Source organism: Lissotriton vulgaris, unplaced genomic scaffold (assembly GCF_964263255.1).
Source record: "Lissotriton vulgaris unplaced genomic scaffold, aLisVul1.2 SCAFFOLD_2466, whole genome shotgun sequence".
Taxonomy (NCBI): domain Eukaryota; kingdom Metazoa; phylum Chordata; class Amphibia; order Caudata; family Salamandridae; genus Lissotriton; species Lissotriton vulgaris.
Window position 1 is genome coordinate 195,218 of NW_028255838.1, and position 14,953 is coordinate 210,170.

Below are 14,953 nucleotides of genomic sequence, written 5' to 3' on the forward strand. Positions count from 1 at the left end.
CACTTTGAGCACTTGTGCCGTAATTTGCACTACTCCCTCGTACAGCAGCCTTTGCTAAAATTCCAACATGTCCTGATCACCCCTTCCTGATTCTTCACGGCTGCCCCTAAACCCCCTCGGGTGGGATGGGGGCTAAAAGGCCGGTTACACTGTGGAAGGACATTTGCCGTAAATCTGTTTTTTCCGAACTTAGGCCCATTGTTTGCTGCCACAGATTTTCCCTCAGGGTCCCATGCTAACCGCACACCGAGCTCTTCACCGTATTGCACCCAGGAGTAACCCCCATAATTGATCTGAGCTTTTCTGGTCATATCCATGTACTTGAATAACGACGCACACCTTTTTGGGTCTTTTTTGCAGTATACACTTGTGAAAATCAAAAATGCTGCGGTCCATATGCTCCCTGTGTAGCAACATCAACATCTCAATATACTCCCCATTCTACATCTTTTCTTTTGTTGCCAACATTAAGTGGGCACCAAGGGGCCATATAATGTAACTTCCTGATCTTGAGTTCTTTATTTACTCCCTGTGTCTTGTGCTTCAGTTCTGTCTTTTCTCATCCTCTTCTTCCTTGTCCTGTGGTATGGCTTGCTCGTCCTTTCCCCCGTCAGGTGTGCTGCCCATGTTGTGTCGCCATGCCTGGCTACCCCTTCCGACGTCCCTTGGGCAATTTTGCTTTTTCTTTGGTACCCTGTCCCTCTGTTCCCACTGCTGCAGCCTTTATATAAAAACTGTTCCTTAAGAGAAGGTCCCTGCTGCAGATGTCTCCCCCTGCATTCACCCCTGTGTACACCCTCTCCAACCCCCACCCCTGAACTCCTGGTGCTCTTACCTGGCATCAACATTGACTTTTGCTCTGGATCCAGTCGCCTAACCAGTTCCGACTGGCCTCCACCAACTCCTGAGCCTTGTATACTCCGGTCAATAGGCCTTGCCTGTAAACACTAGGAACAACCTCATGGTCCATACTTCCCCATTGCCCCGCATGCACCTCTTTGCCACCATCTGTGTTCCTCCCCCACAGGGGTGTCCTCATCCACCACTTCACCTTCCTCTAAACTCAACTCATAGTATTCCGGCTGTGTAACAACCTCACCGATATCCAGCAGCCCTCTTGGCGTGATAACCTGTGTCTCCCCTTTTTGCCGATGCATGCCTGTAATGTCTGAGTGTCGCCAGGAGGGTGTGATACACCCACCCGGCTGCACCTCCTCTTTTCGCCATTCTCTGCCATACCCATCCTTCCCGGAGGCCGTACTGACCCATTCGGTTTGAAGCATTGCCGAGGCCACAACAGACCTTCGTGTGGCAGTGTAGGATCTGTCCCATGCCGTCATTCGGCTGGCTGCAATAAACAATAGAAGAGGGCGACTGACTCCGGGATCTGGGGATCACGGTTCGATCCCCGGGGCTGGTGGCAGATTAGCCCAGCACCATGTGACTCTGGGCAATAGCTTGCTTAATCTTCCCGACGGCCCCCAGCGCCTAGAGACCCTTACGGGTGATTGTTCGTGCTTTACAAATGTGGATTATTATTATTATTACCCTGCTTCTCTTCTCCTCGGAGCCAACGAGCCGCACCAAGCGATCAGATCGGGAGGATCCTGCAATGAAAAAAGGAGGTCTGGCGTGCCTGTGGTGTAATATCCTTACCTGCCAGCTCTTCTTCTTGTTCGGGGACCCAAAGCCATCGCCCCATACTATGCTGTCCTTGTGGCCCGTTCCATTCAGCTGCCACCTGTTGCTGACCCCAACTCCCACCTCCTGCGCAACCATGGCCTGCCCTGCCTCAGTAGCCCCTACCTCGTTCATAACCCTCGCGCCCCTGTCCTTCGGCTTCACCGGCTCATTTCCTCCCCATTTGTTTCGCTGTGTCTGCAGGTCACTCCCCTCGCCTCTCAGCACTACCCCTCCCGGATTTTGCAGACTCAGTGCAGTCTTTTTTGCCTGCAATATCACCCCCGGCGCTACACGCCATCTTCCTCTGTCTGTTTAGGGGCCGGGGCCCATAGGACCGCTCTCGCAAGCAAACCTTTTTGGCCCCTTCCCTGGGCAACATGCCACCTTATATTTTTTTAGGGGCCAGGGGTCTGAAGGACCGTCCTCAACAATAAATCCTTGTCACTTGTATTTTTAGGGGCCTAAAGGCACCCTCGCCACTAACCCCTTGTTGGCCTGTTCCCTCCCCCCTCCCCCCAAGCGCCACCCACCGCCTTCAGTTGTTTTTGTAGGGGCCTAAGGCCTGCAAGACCTTTCTCGCCAGTATGCCCTCATGGCCTGTCCACCTGACACTGCCTCTCCTTTTATTTTCCCAAGTGGGCCGTTGGGAGGGAGGGGTGAGCGGGGGGGGGTTAAAGCAGACCAATGAAACTTGAATGTGGAAAAGGCCGCTTTATTTGGAACAGGTGCGCATCATAATTTAATAAACCTCGGCAAAAGCCTTCCAAAACTAAACCTCATTATATAAATAAATAAATAACCTTAAACTCCGCCCCCCCACCACTCCCCTAAACTTTCATGGCCCCTCCCCACCCATACAATACAACATTTCAAAACATTACAACATTATAAAACATTACATCATCATTATAAAACATTACATCATCATATCAACCCCATAACTTATAAATACCAGGACCTCCGATAACCAACTCACATGCCTGCCCCTTCACCTCGGTCACACCCCCCCCCAAACAGTTAATCAGAAAACCAATGACCAACTTATCCTTTCCTTGCCGATAACCCAACCTGATCATTAATAAACAAAAATCTGCCACAAACTGCCCTGAAACAACTAGACCCCGCACGGCACCTGCTCCAAGCGACAAATTACAACTGAAAAACCCCTTGCACCACTGCTCCAAACAACAACCGCCGAATAAAAACCAAAAACCAAATAGAAAGAAAAAAGGGGGAAATGAAAGGAAAAACAATAATATAACTGAAGGAAAAATCAGTAACTAATCTAATGAATTTTGGGAGGGAGGGAGGAATGAAAATTCCTAGCTAACCTCCCAGCCACCAGGTCACCAAACCTAAAATGGGGGCTGGGAGGCGGGGACAAGGGACTCTATAAGTTGGGCTGCAAACTCCTACTAGGAAGTAGCCCAAATATACCTTCCAGAACGATCTGCATTAAACCCCCCCCCCCCTCCCAGCCCTCCCAAATCGCCCGGGGGACGGGGGGACCTCCCTTCGGTCGGCAGCCCCCCCCCAAGTCCCCCTTGGGAGGGAGGGGTAGGGGGTATTAGAGCAGACCAATGAAACTTGAATGTGGAAAAGGCTGCTTTATTCGGAACAGGTGCGCATCACAATTTAATAAACCTCGGCAAAAGCCTTCCAAAACTAAACCTCACTAAATAAATAAATAACCTTAAAAACCGCCCCCACCCCCTCCCTTAAACTTTCCTGGCCCCTCCCCACCCATACAATACAACATTACAACAACATTATAAAACATTACATCATCATTATAAAACATTACATCATCATATCAATCCCATAACCTATAAATACCAGGCCCTCCGATAACCAACTCACATGCCTGCCCCTTCACCTCTGTCAAACCCCCAAAACATGTAATCAGAAAACCAATGACCAACTTATCCTTTCCTTGCCGATAACCCAACCTGACCATTAATAAACAAAAATCTGCCACAATGTGCCCTGAAACAACTAGACCCCGCCACCCAGGAAGGTGGGGGGGGAGCAACACTACCCCCCCTTTCTGCCCCCCAGTAGAAAAAAAGGTAGCGCCCTACAATAATTCACAACTGCACATTCAAAGATCTAGCTAAAGCCTCTCTCAATTCCAACAAATACAGGTCCATTCCTACTCTAGATAAATGGACTCCGTCATCCCTGAAAAATTCCTCGGACTCAAAACATATCTCTCTATGAGACACCCTTCCAAAACCCAATGGGCGGCAAAATCTGGAAACCTCAGCGTTCACCTTCTTCCTCGCCCTGTCAATCGCTCTAGGATTCACCGCTCTTCTCCAAATCCTACGCGGGACCAATTCTGTCCATAAAACATGACAACCAGACCATCGTTCTTTAATGACAGCTAAATCTCTCTTAATCGCCCGCAACAATACCACTCCTTTAGTTGAGCAAAGATCGTTCTCTCCCAAGTGAATAACTAATATATCCGGGCAACAAATCCCAACCACTCCTTTATTGAGACATGGAACAAGTTCCCTCCAAAGCATCCCCCCTTTTCCTTTCCAAACAATGTTAAACATTTTATCATTGAAACCTAACATTTCTCCAAAATAGCTTTGAGCCGTCTGAACCCGGGCCCATTTGATGAACGAATGCCCCACAATTCAAACTGTCACCACTCGAGACCGGGGCCCAGCTACCGAACCTGTAAAGGAAAAAACAGTGAACACTCAAGGCAAAGAGGATGACGCATGCGCCTCCCCCGCGTTGCCCCGCACATATCGTTTAAAGCACTGGGAAGACCAGCGTCCCAACCGCATGATGTCCCTCTGAGACCACCCTCTATTGTATGCTTCCGTCGCAGCGCCAATCCTAAAAGAATGCGTTCCATAGTTATCCCCCTCCAAGCCAATCTTCTGTAAAGCTTTACGCAACACCATGCGCAATTGATAAGCTGTAACAGGCCCTTATTAATGTGCTGAAAAACAAGATCACAATCCAGACCCCCAGAAAGCGTGCGCCAACGGTGAGCCAAACGCAATGGACAAGTAAATTGTGGGGAACGAGCCTCCAACCACACCCCTTTCCCCATTTTCTTCTGATCAGTCTTAGAGCTAGCAAGCCACACATGCACACCCTCTTCCGAGCAAAAAACATCCCTCCAGTAAACCCCTCCCTTAGATTTAGAACCCAGCAACTCTGAAACTCGGAAGGCCCCAAAAAACATGAAAGCCATCAACATGGCAAACAAACAAGCCTCAAAGTCATCTCTGCAAACAGAAGGCAAAATCTCTAACAGCCGAGCCAGCGTCTCCCAGGATAAAGGGGCACAAAGCATTTTTGCACCTCTCTGCTCCCTGGCCCAACCTTCAAGCATTCTCTTACCAATCTCACCAGCCGAAGGAGAGTAACCCCAAAAAAGCTTACCCATGAAAGAAATTCCTGCCAACTTCCCTGCAATAGTCACCCTAGACAAACCCTTATCCATCAGATCTAAGATGAACTGAATCACATCTTCGGAACGACGCCAAGTCTCCTCTCGCCTGCATGCGCCTGATTCCAAGAACTCTTTCCATGCAAGAGAATATGAAGCACGCGTGGACACAAAGAACCTACCACCAGCTGTAATACCCGACGTTGCCTATGTACCACAGATGTATTGGCATTGGGGTTGGTGATCTCTCCGCCTCCCTGGCCAGTCCACGGAATCTCCCCCACTGTGAACGAGACAAATCATCCGCTATGTCATTGTCCACACCGGGTATGTGCAAGGCTCGAAAAGTAATGTCATGTTTCAAACAGCCAAGTACAAAAACTCTCAGTAGTTTCAATAACTGCTCATCCCTGGCTGACTGTCGATTAACAATCTCCACCACAGCCATGTTATCAACTCGAAACTGAACTTTTTTATGTGCCAGCTCCTCCCCCCAAAGTGTCAATGCCACTAGTAACGGAAAAAGCTCAAGAAATGTGAGGCTCCTTCCGCACACCATCTCCCCTTCCAATACAAACCAAAGTCCTCGCTGCCCGCAGCATTCGAGAACATTTGCACATCCCATTGAAAATCCACATCTCTGACCAGTGGCACACCATTGAATGAAGTGAGGAAAAACGACCACATTCGCAAATCCTCCTTGACACCTGCTGATAAGCGTACACGATGGTGAGGCAAATGCTGACCAGCCAGAGCCCTGCCCAATCTTCGACAAAAAGTCCTCCCTGCTCTCACCACTCTGCATGCAAAATTGAGTTGTCCCAATAACACTTGAATCTCCTTCACCTTCACTATCTGTTTTGATAACATAACTCCCAACAATTCCAGCATCTTTACTTTTTTGTCAGCTGGCAAACGAGCCCACATTGCCACTGAATCAATTTCAATGCCCAGAAATGAAAGGACTGTAGCAGGACCATCGTTTTCTCCGGAGCTAAAGGCACACCGCGTTGGAAGCCAGACGCCGCCATCTTGGTGCGGGTCTCAGCGCTTGGACCTACAGGCAGCGCCGGCCTACTTAAGGCGGAACCAGAAGCGGGGGCAGCCTGGAAAAGGTGTCCTCAGGCAGAGTGGCTGCATAGCGCTGCTGCTGCAGGATAGTCGCGCGTTTCGCGAGCGCTTCTGCTGTACTTTTAAAATCTCCTGTTTTTGTATCTACTTTGCATCTTTAGTTGCTTTTACCCTGTTTTTAAAACAGCGCCGCATCGGCCCCACACCTGCACTATAAAAACATCTATACCCACCGCTATTTTGCGGGTCCGGTTCTGGGGAGGTGTGGGAGCGCCATATTGGAACAGCTTTTGAAGCCAGATGCCGCCATCTCGGTGCGGGTCTCGGCGCTTGGACCTACAGGCAGCGCCGGCCTACTTAAGGCGGAACCAGAAGCGGGGGCAGCCTGGAAAAGGTGTCCTCAGGCAGAGTGGCTGCATAGCGCTGCTGCTGCAGGATAGTCGCGCGTTTCGCGAGCGCTTCTGCTGTACTTTTAAAATCTCCTGTTTTTGTATCTACTTTGCATCTTTAGTTGCTTTTACCCTGTTTTTAAAACAGCGCCGCATCGGCCCCTCACCTGCACTATAAAAACATCTATACCCACCGCTATTTTGCGGGTCCGGTTCTGGGGAGGTGTGGGAGCGCCATATTGGAACAGCTTTTGAAGCCAGATGCCGCCATCTCGGTGCGGGTCTCGGCGCTTGGACCTACAGGCAGCGCCGGCCTACTTAAGGCGGAACCAGAAGCGGGGGCAGCCTGGAAAAGGTGTCCTCAGGCAGAGTGGCTGCATAGCGCTGCTGCTGCAGGATAGTCGCGCGTTTCGTGAGCGCTTCTGCTGTACTTTTAAAATCTCCTGTTTTTGTATCTACTTTGCATCTTTAGTTGCTTTTACCCTGTTTTTAAAACAGCGCCGCATCGGCCCCTCATCTGCACTATAAAAACATCTATACCCACCGCTATTTTGCGGGTCCGGTTCTGGGGAGGTGTGGGAGTGCCATATTGGAACAGCTTTTGAAGCCAGACGCCGCCATCTTGGAGCGGGTCTTGGCGCTTGGACCTACAGGCAGCACCGGCCTACTTAAGGCGGAACCAGAAGCGGGGGCAGCCTGGAAAAGGTGTCCTCAGGCAGAGTGGCTGCATAGCGCTGCTGCTGCAGGATAGTCGCGCGTTTCGCGAGCGCTTCTGCTGTACTTTTAAAATCTCCTGTTTTTGTATCTACTTTGCATCTTTAGTTGCTTTTACCCTGTTTTTAAAACAGCGCCGCATCGGCCCCTCACCTGCACTATAAAAACATCTATACCCACCGCTATTTTGCGAGTCCGGTTCTGGGGAGGTGTGGGAGCGCCATATTGGAACAGCTTTTGAAGCCAGACGCCGCCATCTTGGTGCGGGTCTCGGCGCTTGGACCTACAGGCAGCGCCGGCCTACTTAAGGCGGAACCAGAAGCGGGGGCAGCCTGGAAAAGGTGTCCCCAGGCAGAGTGGCTGCATAGCGCTGCTGCTGCAGGATAGTCGCGCGTTTCGCGAGCGCTTCTGCTGTACTTTTAAAATCTCCTGTTTTTGTATCTACTTTGCATCTTCAGTTGCTTTTACCCTGTTTTTAAAACAGCGCCGCATCGGCCCCTCACCTGCACTATAAAAACATCTATACCCACCGCTATTTTGCGGGTCCGGTTCTGGGGAGGTGTGGGAGCGCCATATTGGAACAGCTTTTGAAGCCAGACGCCGCCATCTTGGTGCGGGTCTCGGCGCTTGGACCTACAGGCAGCGCCGGCCTACTTAAAGCTCCACTTTCTTCAACGCGCAGCGGTGACGCGCAGGGGATGCGCCTTCCCTGCGCCTGAGTCGCGCCAGAGTCCTGCCCGTCTGCGCTCGTCAGCGTCTCAGTGGCGGACAGGGCAGGACGGCTGGCTTCTATCCTTTCGGTCGCACTTCTGTGCTTTTTGTAAGTATGATTACCTATACTTCGGCAGATCTTCTTACTCTACGCCTCCCTCGAGGCCTTTGCCATCATATTTTCCCTGGCGGCCGGGCTCTCAGAAAAGGCTGCTCGGAGTGTGGTTGGCGTCTTCCGGACCCCAATGGACCCTCGCAGGCTAATACATCTGCTCACCATCAGTGTCTCCTTCTCAATACCAGGTCTCTGAACTGCCATTCCCTTAATATCTGGAACCTGCTGCAGAATTCAAATGTATCATGCCTATTCCTTACAGAGACTTGGCTGGGCGACTGCTCTGCCCCTGACCTGGCAAATGCCATCCCTCCTGACTACAACATCTTCAGGAAGGATAGAGTATCAGGCAGAGGAGGAGGAGTAGCGCTTATTGTGCACAAAAACATTCCCTGCTCGACCTTTCCGGTAGAGAACATTCAGGGATGCGAAGCCCTTGGTTTCACCCTTCACCTCTCTCCCCTTCAGGCTTGCACTTGGATTCTTTTGTATAGAGCGCCGGGACCCACTGGGCCTTTTTTTGATGAACTACAAGTAGCACTTTCAGTTCCATGTCTTAAATCAGAACACTGTATCCTACTCGGGGATCTCAATGTTCACATGGACAACAAACTTGACACTGATGCCATGAAACTTGCTGACATTACGGCCCGCTAGGGTTGTTTCCGTTCATACAAGGACCAACCCACAACAAAGGCCATACCCTGGACCAGGTTTTTTCAATAAAACCTATCAGCGTATTTCCTTCACAGCCAGTATTATGGTCTGACCACTTTTTAATTACTTTTTCTTTGCTCTCTACCGCCCTTACACGGGTGAGACCTACAACAGATGCCACGCGGACTTCACAGCCTTTTCATCTGCTCTCAGCGGATATGCTATCTGAGGCTCTCATTAGTTTTCCATGTCCTCTTTTGGGCAACCTGGAGGAGAATCTTGTTCTCTTCCAAAAATGGCTTATGGCCAGATTTGAGACCTTAGTCCCCGAGAAGAAGTCTAAATCAGGTGAGAGAATGGCGTCGGCCCCGTAGTTTACTCCCCAGTTGAGGACGCTACGGCAGGATTGTAAGAAGGCTGAGAGAGCTTGGAGGCGGGTCTACGACCCGACAGAAAGACTGAAATTTAGAGCGGTAACCAGAGCCTACCATAAGCTGATCTGGGAAGAAAAAAGACCTATCTAGAGCGCCGAATTGATGAGGCTGAGAACACCTGCAAAGAGATTTTTAAAGTGGTTCAGGATTTCACATCTCCTGCCATGTGTACCCCTACTCATACACACTCAGAACCCTGGATAAAACAACTAGCCGTCTTCTTTGTCAATAAAATTACAACCATTCAGGCCTCACTTTCTTATTCTTGCCCACAGTTGGATATGAGTCCTTTACCCTTTTCATCCTCTCCGGAGGGTCAGGGCCCTTTTCTTTATGAATTTCCCCCTATGTGCCTCAACACATCTTTGGATCTTCTGTCAGGTTTGAAATCTGGCTCGCCGCTGGACCTGTGCCCGGCTAAATGCCTGGGAAAAGTGGCACCAGCTCTAAATGCTTTGCTGAACCCTCTTCTGAACTCCTCCCTGTCCACAGGTGTGGTTCCGCAGGCATGGAAGCGCACCATGATTCTACCACTGCTCAAAAAACCTGCCCTAGATCCCCTCATTCATGCAAACTACAGGCCAATCTCCCTCCTCCCTGCATTGGCGAAAGTGACCGAGTGACACGTGCATAGGTCGATATCCAGTTTCATCGAGGGAAACGACCTTTTGCACGCATCGCAATCTGGTTTCCGTGCTAATTTTAGCACGGAAACGGCCCTACTCGAGGTCACTGACGCCATCAGGGAGGTGCTCGACTCTGGGGGAAAGGCCATGTTAGTCATGCTTGATTTGTCGGCGGCGTTCGACACCGTTCCCCACGAGGGCCTCCTTTTAAGACTCTGGGAATGTGGCCTTCGTGGAACGGTGTGGAATTGGTTCAAATCCTTTCTGGCCGGCCGCCGGCAAACGATCTGGGCGCCCCCTTACTCCGCTGATATGGCACCGCTAGAGGTGGGGGTCCCACAGGGTTCCATTCTTAGCCCCATGCTCTTTAACATCTTTATGGCCCCTCTGGCGGTGGTGGCGGAGTCCTTTGGCGCCCAGATCATATCCTATGCCGATGATACCCAGCTCCTGTTCACATGTGACAGGGGCGGGATGTTTGATGGCACACGGATCAGGGAATGCCTAGGTGCGGTTTTTGAGTGGTTCAGGCGTCACGGCCTGAACTGCAACTCCGACAAGTCTGAGCTGCTCTTCTTTGGATGTGCTCCCGAGCCAAACTGGAAATCCTGGTGGCCACAGGATATGTTTCCTCCTGACAGTGTGTCCTTCAAGGCTAAGAACCTTGGAGTGATAGTGGACAGTGATCTGTCCTTTGGGCCCCATATCTCGTGCCTTTCGGGGAAGTGCTTCGGCATTCTGCGGATGCTGAGAAAGTTCCTCCCTTTGGTGTCACTTCACCATAGGAAAATAATTGTTCAGGCCTTGATTGGATCACGACTGGACTACGCAAACGCCCTTTTTTTGGGTCTACCGAAGTATCTTCTGACCCGTTTGCAAGTAGTACAGAACTCGGCAGCCCGAGCCATCTATGGACCCTCGAGAAGAGCAGGTGCCACTGTATTACTTAACACCTTGCATTGGCTACCTACTCCTAAGAGGATCCTCTTCAAAAGCCTGACACTCGCTTTCAAAGCTCTACATGACGTAGGCCCCAAGTATATTGGGAAACGCCTTTCTTTTTACCAACCCAGCAGGGCCCTGAGGTCAACTTGTCTGTCCAAAATGACGGTTCCTGCCATTAGGCGTGCTAGAATGGGAGGCCGGTCGTTCCGCTACCTGGCCCCGCGGGCTTGGAACGAACTACCACTGTCCCTGAGACAGGCTACCAGCCTTCTTGCTTTTAGGAAGGGCTTGAAAACGTGGCTTTTTACTAAATACTTTTTCTTTGTTTTTTTCCTCTTTTAGTCTCCGTTTCAGCTGTTATGGTGCCCTTCTACCTGCAGATATTCTTCGCCAAAGCGCCGGGATGCTCCTTGGAGTAGCTGAGCGCTATAGAATAAATAATTAACATAACATAACAAAACACCCAGCTCTTCCATGAGCCCATGGAAAGTGTCCAGAGCTGTCTGGCACTCCGCGGAGCCCGGGGAGCCACCAAAAAAGAAATCATATAAGTAGTGCGTCACAAGTTTATGACCTGAAAGGTGCGTAAAATGCCACTGCAAAAAAGTACTGAAGCATTCAAAAAGAGCACATGACATGGAGCAACCCATCGGTAATGCTTTGTCACGTACCATTTTTTCTCAAAATGGATGCCCAGAAGCCACCAGTCATCTGGATGAACTGGAAGCAACTGAAATGCAGACTTAATATCACACTTAACCATCTCTGCAGTTGCACCCACAATCACTACAAGTGACATGGCCACGTCAACTGAGGAATATGAAACCGAAGCAGCCTCCTCATTGATGAAATCATTCACGGAGGACCCCTCCGGCCATGACAAATGCTGAATAAGCCTGAACTGCCCTTGCTCTTTCTTAGGCACTACGCCAATAGGCGAAATTATCAAGTTGTGGATCGGCCAGTCATCAAAAGGGCCTGCCATCCGACCTTCACACACTTCCTTGCTCAGCTTTTCCCGCACTACTGCACTATGCTCATAGGCTGATTTCAAATTGTCCGCCCAACACCTCTGCCTTGGCCCCAGATAACCAAGATGAAAACCAAATTGAAAACCTTCCAATAGTTTCCGCTTAACTCCAGCATCCTCATAGTCCTGCAAAGCCCATTGTAATTGCTGCAGCTTAACTGGCGTATGAGCCCTTTGGCCCAGAACCCTACGCACCTCTACCTCCCCGACCCCCCTGCAACTGCTGTGAATGTCCTGAAGCACCTGCACCTGTCTGGTTCCCCTGTTGACTACATGGAGGTTTGGGCCCCCAACATTTAACAACGGGGTGTCGCCTACCGCAGCCAGAGCATTCATGTCTAAATTTGCAGTATTCCCTAGTGCACAACCCCTTATTGAAGTCCCAGCAAGTACCATTTCCTATTGTGTAGCTGAACTGCTCCCCACCCCACCCCGGGTGGGATTTGCTTGAAAGGGCCGATAAATTAAAGGTAAACCACTGGCTGTAAAAATGGTTTTACCCCCTGAAGCTGCCCCTAACGTATGTTGCCACAAATCCGTATCTAATTCCCCCCATTTAGCCTATGGATCCCATGCCATCCTGGCCCTAAATTCCTCATCATATTGGGCCCAAGCATACCCACCCCCAGTAAGCTGCGCTTTTCTAATCACATCCATATATTTGAATATCGAAACGCTGCGCTCTGGAAATTTCTCGCAGTAAACACTTGCGTATATTAGAAAAGCCGCTGTCCAATTCTCTATAGTCAATGGAACTTTAGGGCGCTTCGCCAACTCATACTCCTCCTCCTTAGAACCTTCTTTGGACCTGACCTCACGGTGGAGGAGCTTCAATATCTCCACAAATTCACCTTTCCAAATGCGCTCCTTTGTTGCCAACATTAAATGAGCTCCCAAAGGTTTAGTGACTCCCGTATAGGGAAGTTTTTTAATTTTCAACTCTTTACTGGCAAGTGGCTCCTTAACACCCCCCGCAGCCTCAGTGTTTGTACTGCTTTCAACCTTACCTCCCGCTGCCCCAAGACTGTCATCCGTGCCTACACCTGTGTCTTTTACGTATTTTCCTTTCAGCAATCTCCCCGTAACCACTCCCCCAACCCCCTCCACCGCCGTCCCGACAGACACCATTTTAGGTTTGGCCTGTGTAACTGCTCTCTCACCTGGCTCCAAAGAAGCTGCCCTCGCAGATTCCGCCCGTGGCGGTGAAACGTCCAACCTATTCCTTCCTCGAGGAGCCCTGACTGATGGGCTGCGCTCTCGTCTTTCCCTTGTGGAAACCTGAAAAACACTATGTGACAAATGAGAGGGCTCCCCCCTCACCATCTCGCAATTCACCTTCTTCAGAACTATCCTCATCATAGTCCAATAAAACCGGCTCCACATCTGGCAGCCTAGCAGCCTGAAAAGTAACACCTCGGGTTTTACCCAACCCGTCATCAGCAACGTCAACCTGAAACTGAGTAGAAGATCCTCCTCGAGGGGGAGCAGACTGTACCCGCCTGTACCTCCCCATGTGCTGACTCTGTAGCTCCATAGCTGACGGTAAGGTAGACCACCTAGACCTGCTATTCGTTGGGGCCAGCGAGGTCGTGCCAGACGTTCGTGCGCTGACCGCGACGGGCTCCCTCGGTGGTACGGAGAGTGCCGCGCTAGGCTCTCTCCTCACTTCACCTCGGTGAAACTGGGCTGAACCACGCCCTACCGAGTCCGGACTGCCGCGCGATCCACCTCCTGAAAATAAAAAGTTTGGACTGGTGTGCTGGTCTCCCTAATAAAAACATCTGGCCCAGTCCGTGGCCGCTGCAAAACAACTGGACCAACTGACCTCCGTTGCAACCTATCCAGAGACAAAACCCATCTGTACTCCTCAAAGGCACCCCCCTCATAGGTGAATCCCCCACCACATCATCCTCATCACTCCAATCCAATCTTGTTGCTGCCAACTCCGAGGGAGAACCCCTACCCAAAACCCTCTCTGCCACACCCTGCTCTGAGGTACTGGGTTTTTCAGAACTGGTACTAATCCGGTAACCCAGCGGTGTCAGGGCAACACCCAAAGACCCCGGATTCCCCTGTCTTGGCAAACAGAGACACAGGATACTTCTTGATGACGTCAAAGACCAAAGTTTATTGGTTGCAACCAGGGACAGAGATCTACGAAGTACACACGGGTAGTTCGTCAGAGACTGCACACTTAGATAAACGGAGCTCGGTCTTTTATGCCGAAAATCGTGCCTCAGGCAGCATTACAATTTACATTTGGTGCATACAAACTGACCAATAGCAACGTAGCATTTCAAAAGTAGCAAATGACGACAGTCAAAGACAATCCCATTTTCCGTTGTCCAGCCCACCAAAAACGATCGCACACATGCTTGGTTTCCTGTTCGATCTGGCCGGACAAACCCATCATAAACCCTTCAACCCAGATCGATGATCAAGTCGTAAAGCAAAGGCAGAAACAGATGGAAAGGAGATAGAGGAGTGGGAACGGTGTACCATAAAGTAGGACACGTCCTGCCCGTTGATCTTTATCAGGCCAACTGCGGAATAAGGAACTGGCTCAGCGGGATTCGCCCCCAAGCGAGGAGCCAGTTCAGCCAGGTCAAACAGAAGTCAGCTAAGGCGTATGTGTCTCAAGGACTTCTCGGCTGCAGTCGTCGGGCCTATGTTAGGGCAACCACACAAATTGGCTGCCACATACAAAATGGAACCCAAAGGTTCAGACTAAATCCTCGAATACAGAGTGTTCTCCTATATCGGTTCATACGAAAACACTCAGACACGTTACACTCGCCATTTGCGGTCCATTTCCGACGATCTTTATAAATCGGGTTCGGAACTATCGAACCCAATTCGGGACCATGGAATCACAGACCCTCCTTTTGCCCTATCATAGGCAATAAACCCAGACCCATTTTAATCTGAATCCGGATCTATATTCATCAGGTCATCGATATGCTGCTGTAGCATCATCCTATTACTATGCATCTCTCTCCGGACAGGTTTCCGTACACACAAAGTAGCACAAAGGCCACAAATAGCCGGAGCACACTGTACACAGAGACAGAACATGAACAGGATTGCTAAGACCATCCCAATGACCATCAAAATCTTCCAACCCCAAGTGGATATCAATCCCCATAACCATCCCATCAAA